Below are 14399 nucleotides of genomic sequence, written 5' to 3'. Positions count from 1 at the left end.
GTTACATGTTAATGACTTTAAATATATCCAGCTGAACAAAGTTCAGACTGTCAGTATTACAGGTGAGGGAAGCTTGATGTGATAAACTTCCTATTCCTCCAAATGCGTCATAAAATAGAACTACAAACTGCTATCTCTGACATGCATTCTCCAAATTCTCATATTCTTTTATCTATAATGCTATCAGCACTATTGAATTTTAGAGCTACTTTTATTATTATTATTATTATTATTATTTTTGCTTTTTAGGGCCACACCCACAGCATATGGAGGTTCCCAGGCTAGGGGTCTAATTGGAGCTACAACTGCCAGCCCACACCACAGCCACAGCAAGGCAGGATCCGAGCCGCGTCTGTGACCTACACCCAGCTCAGGGCAACACCAGATCCTTAACCCACTGAGCAAAGCCAGGGATTGAACCCAAAACTTCATGGTTCCTAGTCAAATTTGTTTCCACTGCACCATGATCGGAAACTTCTAGAGCTATTTTTAAATCAGTTTTTTATATTTTCCCCAAGCATCACTTGCTAATTTTAGGGGGGAAAACCCTTAATACTTAACTCAGTGTAGGAGTTCATTTAAGGCAACTGTGAATTTCCATTATCTTTGCTTTTTGTATTATTGAACAACAGCAACAAAATCTCATTTAAAGGAAAATTCTTAGATAATAGAATTTTAGGATTTATAAGCATTTCTCCAGGTTAAAAACTTGGCTACAATTTGCTACCAAATGATCCTATAAGAAGAGTGCATGCATACAGCACACTGCTATTAATTAAGTGAAGACAATTAGGTGAAGTTTGGGGGAGGGGATACTGTTTTTTGTTTGTTTTACCAAAAGTAACCTCAGATCCACATGTGTTTTGCAAATACTTGCATGGCACACAATGAACTTTTGCCTAAGGATGAAACCAAAATGCAGTCTATATTGTGGAATCCATGGGGGAAGCATGGTGATTGCCTGTTTTATAGATGTTCAGGTCCAGAGTTGGAGCTCTTGACTCTACCCACCCCCAACTCCATCCTCTCTTATTTGGTGCCTGAAATCAGAAATCATTGAAAAATTAGGAGGAAAGATGAATGTTTCCCCAGATGCCAGGAAAAAAATATGGCAGCCTTTCTCCCACCTTCCTTTGTCTTCTAGATATTGTGAAATTGGGGTTCACTTTAAATTGAGAGAAGAAAACTGTTCATTTTGTTCATTTTCCTTTTTGGAGTTATAAGCCATTTGATGTTGCAGACCATTTAAAGTATCATGATTGGGCATTTCCTTTGGGGACTAGAGTGCCTTTGGTTTAGGAAGCTCTTTTGATTCATTTCCAAAGTGCAGCAAGAAAGAGAAATGTGGAGCTGGCTATTTAACTGGTACTTTATGACTTTAGAGAGAGAAAAGCAAGGAATACCCTAAGGTTTCCTTTCTCCCCTGTCCAAGATAGTCTGCCAGAGTAGGAAGGTAGATGGAGATTTAATTATAGTATATCGATCAGCTTTTGCTGTGACAATGCTACCTAAGAACTCAAATATCTCAGTGGCTTACAACAAACATTTAATTCATGCTCATGGATCTTCAGGTAAGCTGTTGTCCAGGAGTTTGCTGAGCTTATCTAGGCCAGGCTGGATGCCGAGCTCTGGGTTAGGTACAGGCCACTTGAGACAAGATATTTTCATGGTGGAAATAAATGCTCCAGATGGGCTTATGGAAGCTTGCCAAGACTCTTAAAGCCCCAATTTGGACCTACACAGTAGCACTTCTGGTCACATCACACTGGCCAAGTCATGTGGTGAAACCCAAACTCAGTACAGGGATAGAGGAAGAAGGGCCTGCCTGCAGGGAATCCTTGAGAAGGGCTGGGAGGAAGAAAGAATTATGAACAATAATACTGTCTAGTGAACCTGGGTTTGGGTTCCATTTCTCCTCCAAATTGCATTTTATTCCTGATATTCATGAATGGGTTCCAGAGGGTCATAGGAACCTAGAGGAATTTCATAGAGTCTGTATATTCATATATTTTTCTTAGTCTTCCAGGCATCCTTTACCTCTCTTCCTCAAAAGAGAAAAAGGAACCTCATCTTTAGACACAACTAGCTCTAAGGTTCTATGTCTGTGCTAAACTGAAAAATCTACTCCCCAAAGCTCCCAAAATATTGGATCGTAATTCTTGGAACCTATAAATATTACCTTATTTGGGAAAAAGGCCTTTGCAGATGTGATTAAGTTGAGGGTTTTGAGATGGGGTAATCCTGGATAATCCTGATTATCCAGTTGAGCAACATAATCACAAGGGATCTTACAGGAGAAAGGCAGACACACACAAAGGTATCAATGAATAGAGAATCAGAGATTGGAGTGACTGGCCACAAGCCAAGAAATGCCAGCAGCCACCAGAAAGTGGAAGAGGCAGGGAACGAATTCTCCCCTAGAGTCTCTGGAGGGAAAGCGGCCCTATAGATACCTTGATTTTGGCCCAGGGAAGCTGATTTTAGACTTCTGGTCTCCAGAAGGGTGATAGAATAAATTTCCACTGTTTTCAGCCACCAAGTCTGAGGTAATTTGTTATGGCAGCCATAGGAAACTAATAAAATGACTTCCTTCAATTTTTGCCTTCTTTAAAGAAATTTTAATGTTGGAAGATAAGGTATTCAGATATACTAAATTTCCAAGAAAGGGGGAAAAGAGAAATAATGCCCTAAAGTTTGCAGTTTGATCACAGGCCAATAGTTAATGAGCTGTGAAAATGAGCTAGTGATCTCGTTCCATCTCATTCTGGGCAATTTTTTACATCTCTACATTTTAATTGGATTACTCCCTTGATTTTTTTTTTTTTTTTTTTTTTTTTGCTTTTTAGGGCTACACCCATGGAACATGGAAGTCCCCAGCTTAGGGGTTGAATTGGAGCTATAGCTGCTAGCCACAGCCACAGCAATGCAAGGTCCGAGCTGCATCTGCAACCTACACCTCAGCTCATGGCAACACCTGATCCTTAACCCACTGAGCGAAGCCAGGGATCAAACCTGTGTCCTCATGGGTACTTGTTGGATTTGTTTACGCTATGCCACAACGGGAACTCCCTGATTGGCCCCTTGTTAGAGTTACCATCAAGGAAACCTGAAAGGGGAGCAAAAATTGAAAAAACAAAAACAAAGCAAACAAAAAAAACCTGATCATCCCACAATAAAATGCCACTCAAGCCTACTAGAATGCCTAAAATTAAAAAGACTAATGATATCAAATTTCACAAGTAGGGGGAAAAACTGAAACCCTTATAGACTGATTATGAATGACCACTATGAAAAATAATTTGGCCATTGCTTACAAAGTTAAACATGATCAAGCAATTCCATCTCCTAGGTATTTACTCAAGAGAAATCAAAACATATGTCCACAGAAAGACATATACATAAATGTTCATAGAGTTTTAATCTACAATATCCCCAAACTGGAAACAGCCCAAATATCCATTAAGGGGGACTGGACATATTCATAGAATAGAATATTACTCAATGATGCAAAAGACCAAAATGCTATGCGTAACAAAACAGGTGACCTTGCTTCTTTTCCTGAAGGTTTCTCAAAGCATCTCATGGTTTCTTCTTTCAAAGAAAATGTTAGGCTGCAGTGCAAGTTTGGATGTTTACATTATGCTGAGTGAAAGAAGCCAGATGTAAAATTGTATATACTCTATGACTCCATTTGTGTGAAGTTCTAGGACAGGCAAAGTTAATCTATGGTGATAGAAATCAGATCAGTGGTTGCCTGGGGCAGGGGTGGGGAGTGACGTGACTGCTAAGAGACAACAGAGATCTTTCTGGACTGATGGAAATGCTGTCTTTCTTAACTGGTAGGACAGCTGTATACATTAGCCTACGTCATCAAACTACACTTCCTGATATTTTATTGTATGTAAATTATATTTCAATAAGTGATTTTTAAAGTACCTTTCTGAAAGCACTGAGACTAATATTAGTCAAATGTGTTTGAAAGCATAGTGCTCAGATTCTATCAGTTGGATTTGATTCAAGAATCCTACCCTTCAGCTTAATGAAAAGCTCGATCTGACTGGTAGGGAAAGAATAAACAAACAAATGAGATGGAGGCATCTCAGGGCTCTAGGGCATTCTGGGACTAACCTGGCTCCAAGCTTGGCCCCTATGAAGACAGCTGGATGTGGTGGGTGAAGCAAGGAGGAGAGAGCACAGTGACTGGGGGCAGGCAGGGACCTAAGACTTCAGCTCCAGACATCTCTAGCCAGCAGGGCTTCACGATGCCACTTTCCCTGGTGTGAAATGCTTTTGAAGACAGCAGAGGGGAGTGGAGCTTTCAAGTTTTAAAGAGAAAAACAGTTATAACACAGAGCCCGTGCTTGCTTACCAATAAGTAATTGCAGTGCCTTCTTTTCCTGAAGCATTTTGCAAGGTCTCCCATGGTTTCCTCTTGCAAAGAAAATGTTCCTCTGAGACATAAGTATAAGATGTTTACATTTGTTCTTACAGTGTAGTTTACCTATTCTAGATATACTTTCATCTTTATCCTGACATACTTAAGAAATTGTTCTACAACAAAGTAGAGGTCTCTTTATCAGTTTGCTATCTCTTTAAAATAGCTCATTTGCTTCCTAAAGTTTCAATCCATATGATTATATTTTGGGTACTTGCATAATGTCTGGTTTTCCAATGGGATCAACTATTCTTTTCATCTTTTTTTTTTTTTTAATAGGAGAGGGGAGTGTTTTGTTTCTTTTCCTTTTCTTTCTTTTTGGCTTTTTAGGGCCACACTCATGACATATGGAAGTCCCAGGCTAGGGGTCCAATAGGAGCTATAACTGTCAGATTACACCACGGACATAGCAATGTGAGATCAAGCCACATCTGTGACCTACACCACAGCTCACAGCAATGCTGGATCCTTAACCCACTGAGTGAGGCCAGGAATCAAACCCGCATTCTCATGGATAGAACCTGCATTCTCATGGATACTAGTTGGATTTGTTAACTGCTGTGCCACATCAGGAAGTCCTAAATTTCTAATTTATGCTTGCTTTAAGGAGAAAAGAAGATCTAAAACTCACCAGCCAATGTTATAACTTACTTGAGAAGTATACCATGCATTTCGAAAATGCTTGCACATACTTAAGGTAGAGGCAGACTATTGTATGTTAACTAGAACCCTGATGGACATGGGGGTTGATCATTCAATAAGCAAATGGGCAGGTGTCAAAGCTTTCCATCAATTTGACATGGAAATTAACACACGATGATTTGTTGTTCCATGCTCTCCTCCCCATCACACCAAATCACACGTCAGTTTGATGGTTTAGGAAGTAAGCCCTCAGGTCCTTTATTTATCCCACGATTGACAAGCTGTGGAACAACTATCATGACTTGTTGGCCTAGCTATGGTCAGACAGTCTTCTTCTGGATTCTGCTATTTACAGTTGTAACTCAGAGTTCTCTGTTGTCATATATACTCAAGAGGAGACCATAATTAAGGATGCCCTAAGAGAAATTTCTGGAAAGAAAAAGAAGGAAAATAGAAAACCAAAAACCGTTTTGAAGCAACTACATAAAAGAAAAGATCAAAAAGAGACTGTTGGAAACTTACTCAAAAAAGTCAAGAGGGAGAGAGAGCCTTGTCTAGAAGGCATTTAGGTTACAAGCCTAAGATAAGAAATGTAATCACACTCTTTTCATACATACAAGGTGAAAAGGTAGACATTCCGTATATTTCTCCAAAATTCTCCTATCATCTTTCCCCTGGAGAAGAGAGCCCAGGGTTAAGGAAATTGAACCTAATATTTTCATGTGTTTATTTTATATCTCTCATTTTACAATACAAAATACCACCACTGAAAATCAAAAGCAAATAGCAAAAACAAAACAAAACAAAAAACAGCCACATTTCTCCCAAAGCTTATAGTATCTTAATATTTAAGACTGGCAAAGGTAATTTTTTATAATAGAAATTAATCTCAAACTTTAGACTTTCTTGTTAAAACACAGATTGCTGGGCCCAGCCCCAGAATTTCTGATTGAATAGATTTGCTTATCTAAGATGTTTTCAAGTGATGCTGATGCTGCAGGTCCAGGGGCCACACTTGGAAAGCACTAGGGTAGAGACTGTTGATACTTCTTTCCCTAAGGTTAACTCCTCCATCCCTAAATCTCTATCCTCTTTTCCCATAAGAGAGGGCAATAGGCCCTTCTCTGTAACAATGGTCAGGCCATAACAGCCGGAAGTTTGAGACAAAGAATGAATCACTGAATATAGGGATGGGGCCTGCCATTGTTTGATCCCTCCAGTTCTACAGGGAAACAGCCTTGACCTCTGGAGACAAGCTGTAGATATTCCAACCTCTACTAATCTATACAACCTCAAGTGATATAAACCATACTCAAGAGATAGAGAAATAGAGAGACAGAGAGAGAGAGGAGAGGAGAGAACCTGGAATGTCCCACTGCAGCGGAATTCTGAGTATCTCTGAGAAAATTGTGTACGAAGATGGAGATTATCTGGAGAACTTGCAGATAAAATTCTGAGTGGCTCCATGCCAGAAAAAATAACCCCTTACAATTAGGAACAAGTTAAATTAAACTGTCTGGGCTTAATTGAGCTCACTCAGAAAGTTCCTTTTCAATAAACATGGTGCTTTCAGCAGGTGAGAATGAAATTGTCCAGTCTCCTGAAATTAAGTTAAAGCCCCACCTCTTCTGTCCTTCAAGCAACAGGGTGCAAGTCTTTCTTTGAGTGGAACTAATACAAAAGGACATTGCAAAATGAGAAGGCCTAGTCCAAGGGATTCAAAATGTCACCCAATACATACACATCGGAATGTTCTTTTGCAACTATGAGGGCTGGTTCCATGAAGATGCAGCAGAATCGGCAGCACATAGGAGACTGCAAAACCTGGTAGTCACATCTTCCTAACACACATGCACACACAACTTTTGAGTAACATTTGAGAAAGCCAACTTGAGCCAATTGGGAAATGATTTCCAAGAAAATCTAAGGATACCTGAAACATTTACAGACAATCAGTACCTCCCACCCAAAGATCCTCACTGTCCTTCCTCACATTTCATTTCTCTTCAAAGCTTTCAAGTCCTTCACTATTTTAATCCAATGAGCTCTGTGCAGAAGAGTCGGGGAGAGTCAGAGAGAGTAAAAAATGGGCAGGAGGAAGGCAGTGCTCAATGCCCACTGGCATCGGCCTTGAGACCACATCTCCCTTGAAGTTTTTAATATTTATGCCACACTCCCTGGATTCTGAGCACATGCATAAACAGGCAGACACACATCAGGGGCCACAAATAGGCTAATACGACTTTTTGGAGGTGCTAGAGGGGATTAAGAGAAAGCAAAGCGTCTTCAAAATCAGAGATGCAAATAACACAACCGTTCTGCCAATGCTTGCTTTCCCTGCTGTCTGTCAGAAGCTGCACCTCAGGCCTGAACTTGCCTGGACAAGGGTGGCTCTTGGTGGCTCAGCCCATGTCCAGAGGATTTGTCTATTAGTCACAAACTCGGTCTCCCTGTGTGTCTGAGAAAAAGCCATGATTCATCTTGACAACTGTCGGTGTGTTACCTCAAATGGGCACAGGGAGCGATGAGCAACCTGGGGCCGGAAACGAACACAAAAGAACCAAGGCCACTTCCCGTAACACTCACAAGGTCTGGGCTAGAAGAGTTTATGTGGCAAGAACCCTGGGCCAGGAGCAGCCCCGCAGAAAGTGGCTGTGTCAGCACACTTTCAAAATCCCACCACTGAGAGAGAAGAACAGACAATGTTAGCTCAAAAGCTTGGAACATAGACCCATGAGTAAAAATGTCATGTTTTTTTCAGATTCTTCTCTCTTCCTCAAACAGTACTTACTTCAGGTGTCAAACAAATGAATGTTTGGTTTCATAATTTAGTCAATTCTGCATACCCAACTCTAACATTATACTTAGGAAGAAATATATATACCTATGACCCACAAATTTCACATTTAGGCATATTCCCAAGAGAAGTGGACCTACGTTCCCTGGAAGATATGCACTAGAATGTTCAGAGCAGCATTATTGGTGATAGCCCCAAAGGGAAAACTGCCCAAAGGCGCCCCAACAGTGGAATACGGATAAATGAGTCACATATATTCATACAATGAACTACAAAACAGCGAAGAGAATGATATGGAAGAATCCCATGAGCATAATGTTGAGTGAAAGAAGGAAGACTCTAAAGAGTAAGACTGTAATAGCCCATGTTATATAAAGACAAAAATAAGTAAAATTAAACTATGCAGTTAGAAGTCAAGAGGGAGGTTACACTGGGTCAGGAAAGAAGTGGGAGGCAGAGTCCTGGGGGAGCTGGAAAAGGGTTGTTCCTTGATCTGGGTGTTGGTTATACCGTTTGTAAAATGCATCAAGCTGTCTGTTTATGATATGTTCACTCGTCTGCATTTGGACCACACTTCAATAAAAAGTGCATGCAGACACACACACACACACACACACCCCAACACAAAACAAAGCAAACAGAACACCAGCAAATACCTACTAGGTAGTCACTGTCAAGATTGGTAAACTTTAGATTGAGAATGTAGTGAGCAGTGCGAATAAGAAATACTCTAAGACTGTGACACATAAACCAGCCTGTCCCAACTGTCATATCAGTATAACAGAGCAAAACATCATGCCATGTAAAGGGTTAGTTCCTGGCTTTATTGTCCTTATAAGTACCTTACGCCAGAGAAGGCACATCTGATCACACAAACTTCAGGATGTGACACATCAGAGTTTACTACCCATGAAATGAGGGAGGAACTATGTGCTAAAGGATGCCTTTCTCCAAAGCTTTCTCAGGGAAAAGAAGATATATATTTCCCATCATCTCTCTTTCTTCCATCCTTAGATCCCGTTCCAAAGATAAAGTATAATCACAGGAGATATCTTATCAATAGAGAGCTCATTTTGTCTAGACCCATAACAAGTAGGTCAACTGAAATCCATAAATCACTGCTTAAGCCTTAGCCAAAGTTGATCAAAAAAATGTTTTTCCCAAAAAAAGGCTTTCTTCCCTTAAAAGGGTAGAATCCTCTGGATAACAATAAAACTCCTTAACCAAATTTTTGCATTGGAATATGTTTTTGTAGAGACGGCTTAATGCAGTTGCTAAAAGATCTATCACTCCTCCAGTAAGGAGTTCCAGAACCAGGGAATCAACATGCATTATTCCAAGTTCATATGAATAAAAACTCCCCCCAAAATTTAAACATACCCATTTAATCATCAAAATTTTCACGTTAAACATATTAAATGGAAATACTTCTAAATTACTTCATATTCAATATTCAATTGCAAGGGCATTAAAGACTTTTTAGTTCAAAGCATGGCTTTTACAGTCAGATGGGGGGAATGCCTTAAAGTTTTTTATTCTAATATTTTAGCTCTTGAAACAAAACAAATGAAAATTATATATATGGTGGGCATGTCAATGGATACCGTCTTCCAACATTGCCCAGTTACTGTCATAATAAATAGCTATAAAGGGACTAAAAAGGTTGTCAACTCCAATTTCTTTCTTTCCTAAATGAAATGAGAACTAGTTGGTGGCTGAACGGCTCCCCCAAGATCACTCAGCACATAGCGGCAGGGCAGGAATTACAGCCAAGTCTTCCAGTTTCCAAATCAGTCTCAAATCAACTGTAGGACACTGTCTTGCCCAGGAGCCTCTGAACTATTTCCATGGACCCGCGATCCATGGCAGGTGGTCCCCTCAAACTCCACTTCAGGGAAAATGGAGAATGATGCTGGCAGAAGTGGACAGAGGGAGAACCACTACACCCCCAGCCAGGAAACCAATGCACTTCTCAGAAGCACAGACCTCTTCAAGTACTGAAAATGGATATTTCAGGAACTTAGCAAATAAATGGTGTTTTAAAATCAAAAGTTTAATATATTTTTTAAAATTCCAATTTCCCAACTTTAGGATTCTGACATTGTAGATATTACACACACACACACACACACACACACATGTATTTTCAAAGAAAGAAAACATATACAGATATCATTAAAAGGGCATAACCCAGAATGTATCACCATGGAACAGGACCCCCACCTCCACTCCAAGTTTCTCACGCTCTCTTGCCTCCTCCGACCACATCTAATAAGTGACCCAGCTCCTTATGGGGAAAGGCCTTTAGCAAATGGCACTCAGACACGGAGGCCCGAAAGCAGACACCACACTCTGGAAGATGTGTTGGAGACATTTCACGACAAAATCAAGTGGCTTTCTCCCTCAGAGTTTATCAAGACTGATAATAAGGCAAATGCACTATGAGACACACATACACACATTGAAGAGTGAGGAAAACAGTGACTTGTTCGTGTGTCCTATTTTATACATTTTTAATTAAATTTGTGCTCTTGGATTCAGAAGCAGGATTATTAATCAGATTATTCTGTGATTATTTTTGTAATAGAATAAAAATCCATCTTGGAGCTTCTTGCTCCAAAATCACTCCTGCCAATAAATAGCATTATCACACAATTACAATAACATTTTCCTCATTTCTACCAAAACAGACAAATCCTTGCTACTTAGAAACCTCCCTGTCTTTGGTTTGAACCAAATTAATTTGATAATTATATTACAGTAAAACAGCAGAGGTTGACAGCTGCATAGAGAAAGCACAGTTGGCATAGTTGGTTAATTTCAGCTAACATTGTTCTCACAAGAATCATTGCTCAGGAGTCTCCTGACTCCTTGCAAAAACTGTGTGATGGAAATTATTGTAAAGTTTCCTAAAACTTATTTTATCAGTTAGCTATTGCTGCCTAACAAGCCACACCCAAACCTAATGATTTAAAAGTATAACCATTTATTGAACTTACGATTCTGCAGGTCAGCAGTTGAGGCTGGGTTCAAGTGAATGCTTCCTCTTGTCTTGGCCGGCCTCCATCAAGTGTCTGTGGTCCCCACAAGTCACTTAGGCAACTCTGAGTCTGGGGGTGTTGGCTGAGGCAATGGGGAGGTTTGAGCTATGGACGTCTCACATTCTCCATTGGGCTAGCTGAGAAAGAGAAAAAGATCGTGTGAGACTTATGAGACCAAGAAGTGTGGCATATCATCAATTCCTGGGATTTCTACTGGTCAAAGCAAATTCACAAGGCCAGCCAAGAGAGGTTATCTTTTTTTAAGAATTTTTTTTGAATTGAAGTATAGTTGATTTACAATGTTGTGTTAGTTTCTGGTTTACAGAAAATTGATTCATTTATATATTTCTATATATACATATATATCCATATGTGCATTTATATGTGTGTGTACATATATACATAAATATAAATGAATATAATAACATATAAACTTTTTTCATTTTCTTTTCCATTATGGTTTATTACAGGATACTGAATATAGTTCCCTGTGCTATACGGTAGGACCTTGTGCTTTATTCCTTCTCCGTATAATAGATTGCATCTACTAGTCCCAAGTTCCCAGTCCAACCCTCCCCTGCCACCCCCATTACAATCACAGGTCTGTTCTCTATGTCCATGATTCTGTTTCTATCTCTTAGATAAGTTCATTTGTGTCATATTTTAGATTCTACATATAAGTGATATCCTATGGTATTTGTCTTTCTCTTCCTGACTTACTTCACTTAGTATGATAATTCCTAGGTCCATCCATGTTGCTGCAAATGGCATTATTTCATTAGCTTTTAATGGCTGAGTAATAGTCCATTGTATATGTATACCACATCTTCTTTATCCATTCATGTGTCAATGGACATTTACGTTGTTTACATGTCTTGGTTATTGTGAATAGTGTTGTTATGAACATAGGGGTGCATGTATCTTTTACAATTTTAGTTTTGAGACTATCTCTGGATGGAAGTTGCTAAGAAGTTTCATTGTACAGAGTATGGATACAGGGGAGCTATTAATTAAGGTCAATAATACAATCAATCTTTCACATTTGAGTCTCAGACAATATGCTTTTTACAACTAACTAGATCCAGTTACTTAAACAGCCTTGGTTCATGTTTTCTGTTTGTTTTCCACCTGAATAGATACATAACCATAATCATGTTACAATTTTATATTAAAACAAAAGCTGTTTCTCCTTGCTAGGAGCATTACATCAGAAGACCTTGAGATTACTGTGGGGTGGGAAAGCTTTGCAAATTCAGGTTTGTCCTCAGAGCTTCTAGTAGAGAGGACTTAGCAGTCACTCTGGAAATGCTTATTGAAAATTTTCATGTGAAGTAAGTGCAGCCTCCTCTACCAGAGTTCATCTGTCTCTGCATATTCTATTTTCCACTTGTGTCTTCCTAATTTGTCTGCTCTTCTAAATATATGTATTACTAAGTAGCTTGCAATTAGATGCTAATCTGCTCTATTCATCTATTAAATGTATTATTTGAGTACATTATTCATGGATCAATCTTATGCCTTCTGAACATTTTTTGCTCTATCAAAGCCTCTTTGTTTTGACACTAACTTCACGCTCCCTGATCTCCCATCACCTCTAAATACTTCCTGTGCAGCCTTTAATGCAGAGGCTTTAAACCTGGAGTGCAAATTGGAAATACCCAGTGATCTTAAAAAAAAAAAAAAAAATGCCTGGAACTCCACCCCCCACAAGCTTTCTGATTGGACTGGTCTGCTATGCAGCCTGAGAAGTGGCTTTTGTAAGGTTCTCCAGGTGATTGCAATGTGCAGCAAGGCAAGAACCCATTGTTTCCACAGGCCCCTGCACATCACTTGCTGAGGAAAGACTTTGTGGCAACTCCCCCATCTTCCACCCCTTGCCATGAGCTCTATATCACAGTTCTTTCCTTCCCAGAAATTATCAGAGCTGACGGTTGGGATCTTATATTTATTTATGTCTTTATTTGACTGTTTGTTCCCCAGGGTACACTTCTGGTTTTTCTCTGAAATGGTGACACCTACAAGTATGACAATAGCCAGCACAGAGTAGGCATTCAAAACTCACTGGTCGAACACATTACTGCAATGTACTCTAAGCACCCAGCTTATGAACAATAGCATAAGTGTACTAACCCAGGATAGAGGATCTCCAACTTTAGCAAATCAGAATCACCTATAGGACTTGTCCACACACAGTTCGCCACTTAGTTTCTGACTTAGAAGTTCTGGGATGGACTTAAATAGGTCCATTTTCATTTCTTACATGTTTCCAGTTGATGCTAATGCTATTGGTCACCGGATCAAGGTCCAAAAGCTTCTGTCAAGAGGCAGCAAAATGCAGTGACAAGAATATGGCATTAAACTGCTTAGTTCAAGTCCTAGCTCTATTACTCATTAACTAAGTGGAATTAGTAAAGATGCTTAATCTTCTAGGTGTTACTGATTATGTGATAATAGGAAAAAATATTTAGTCTCCTATGTGTCTCTGTTTATCCATCTGTAATTTGGAGCTAGTCCCAGAAATTACCTCCTCAATTTGTTATAAGCATTAAATGAATAATATTTGTACAATTCTTGGAAGAGGGCTTGACAGGTAGGAGACCCTACACAACTTAAACATATCCATACATTATGCTTTTAATGGAGACATACTGATAACACTCCTGCAAACTGACCTTAAAGTTTTAGTTCTACATTTGAAAATCTTAAATAAACCACACACGCACACCAAGAACCACTATGGTGTACAAATCTCAAAGTGTGATCCATCAGATTAATAATCAACATGAGAAAGACCTTTAATTGATCATCTAGTCTATGCTAATGCTTTAAGAGTATATATTATTTTATTTTTCCAAATATGAAGTAGATATTACTGTGTTCAGTTAATACATGAGAATACTGAGGCTCAGAAAAGTAGTGACATTTGAGTGATTCTAGAATTGAGCTATTAAGACTTTCTCTAGAAATGATCAGTAAGGAAGAGATTTGGATGATGTATAATCAGGACTCTTTCAATCACAAATAACAGAAGGCTTAGTCACCCCAGCTTAAGCAAAGAAGACAATTACTGGCTCATGCATCTAAAAATTCCAAAGTACAAACAAAACAAAAACAGAAAGGGAGTTCCTGTCATAGTGCAGCAGAATTGAATCCGACTAGGAACCATGAGGTGGTGGGTTGGATCCCTGGCCTCGCTTAGCGGGTTAAGGATCTAGTGTTGCCATGAGCTGTGGTGCAGGCTGCAGACGAGGCTTGGATCCTGCACTGCTGTGGTTGTGGTGTAGGCTGTAGCTCCAGTTAGACCCCTAGCCTGGGAACCTCCATATGCTGCAGGTGCATCCCTTAAAAAAAAAAAAAAAAATCCTAGGTATCTTCCTTCACCTGCTGGATCCAGGGGTTCAAATGATGTATATTTTCTGGATTCCATGCTCTCTCTCACTCATTCACTCTCTTCCTCCACAACCCTCCCTCTTAGGCTTTCATC

General features: G+C 39.5%; 1 long non-coding RNA gene across 4 annotated transcripts in view; it reads right to left on the bottom strand.

The window, feature by feature from the left end:
- The window catches only part of LOC106506610, a 381893-nt gene that overhangs the window by 199709 nt on the left and 167785 nt on the right, over positions 1–14399 (bottom strand). For all 4 annotated transcript variants that reach the window (XR_002339929.1, XR_002339927.1, XR_002339928.1 and 1 more), the window contains exon 2: positions 10874–11052. This is a non-coding gene — a long non-coding RNA (uncharacterized LOC106506610). The remainder of the gene's footprint in view (positions 1–10873; positions 11053–14399) is intronic.

This window comes from Sus scrofa, chromosome 17 (genome assembly GCF_000003025.6).
Source record: "Sus scrofa isolate TJ Tabasco breed Duroc chromosome 17, Sscrofa11.1, whole genome shotgun sequence".
NCBI classification, from domain to species: domain Eukaryota; kingdom Metazoa; phylum Chordata; class Mammalia; order Artiodactyla; family Suidae; genus Sus; species Sus scrofa.
Note: the sequence above shows the minus strand (reverse complement) of the source record. Positions and strands in the feature narration are given on the sequence as shown.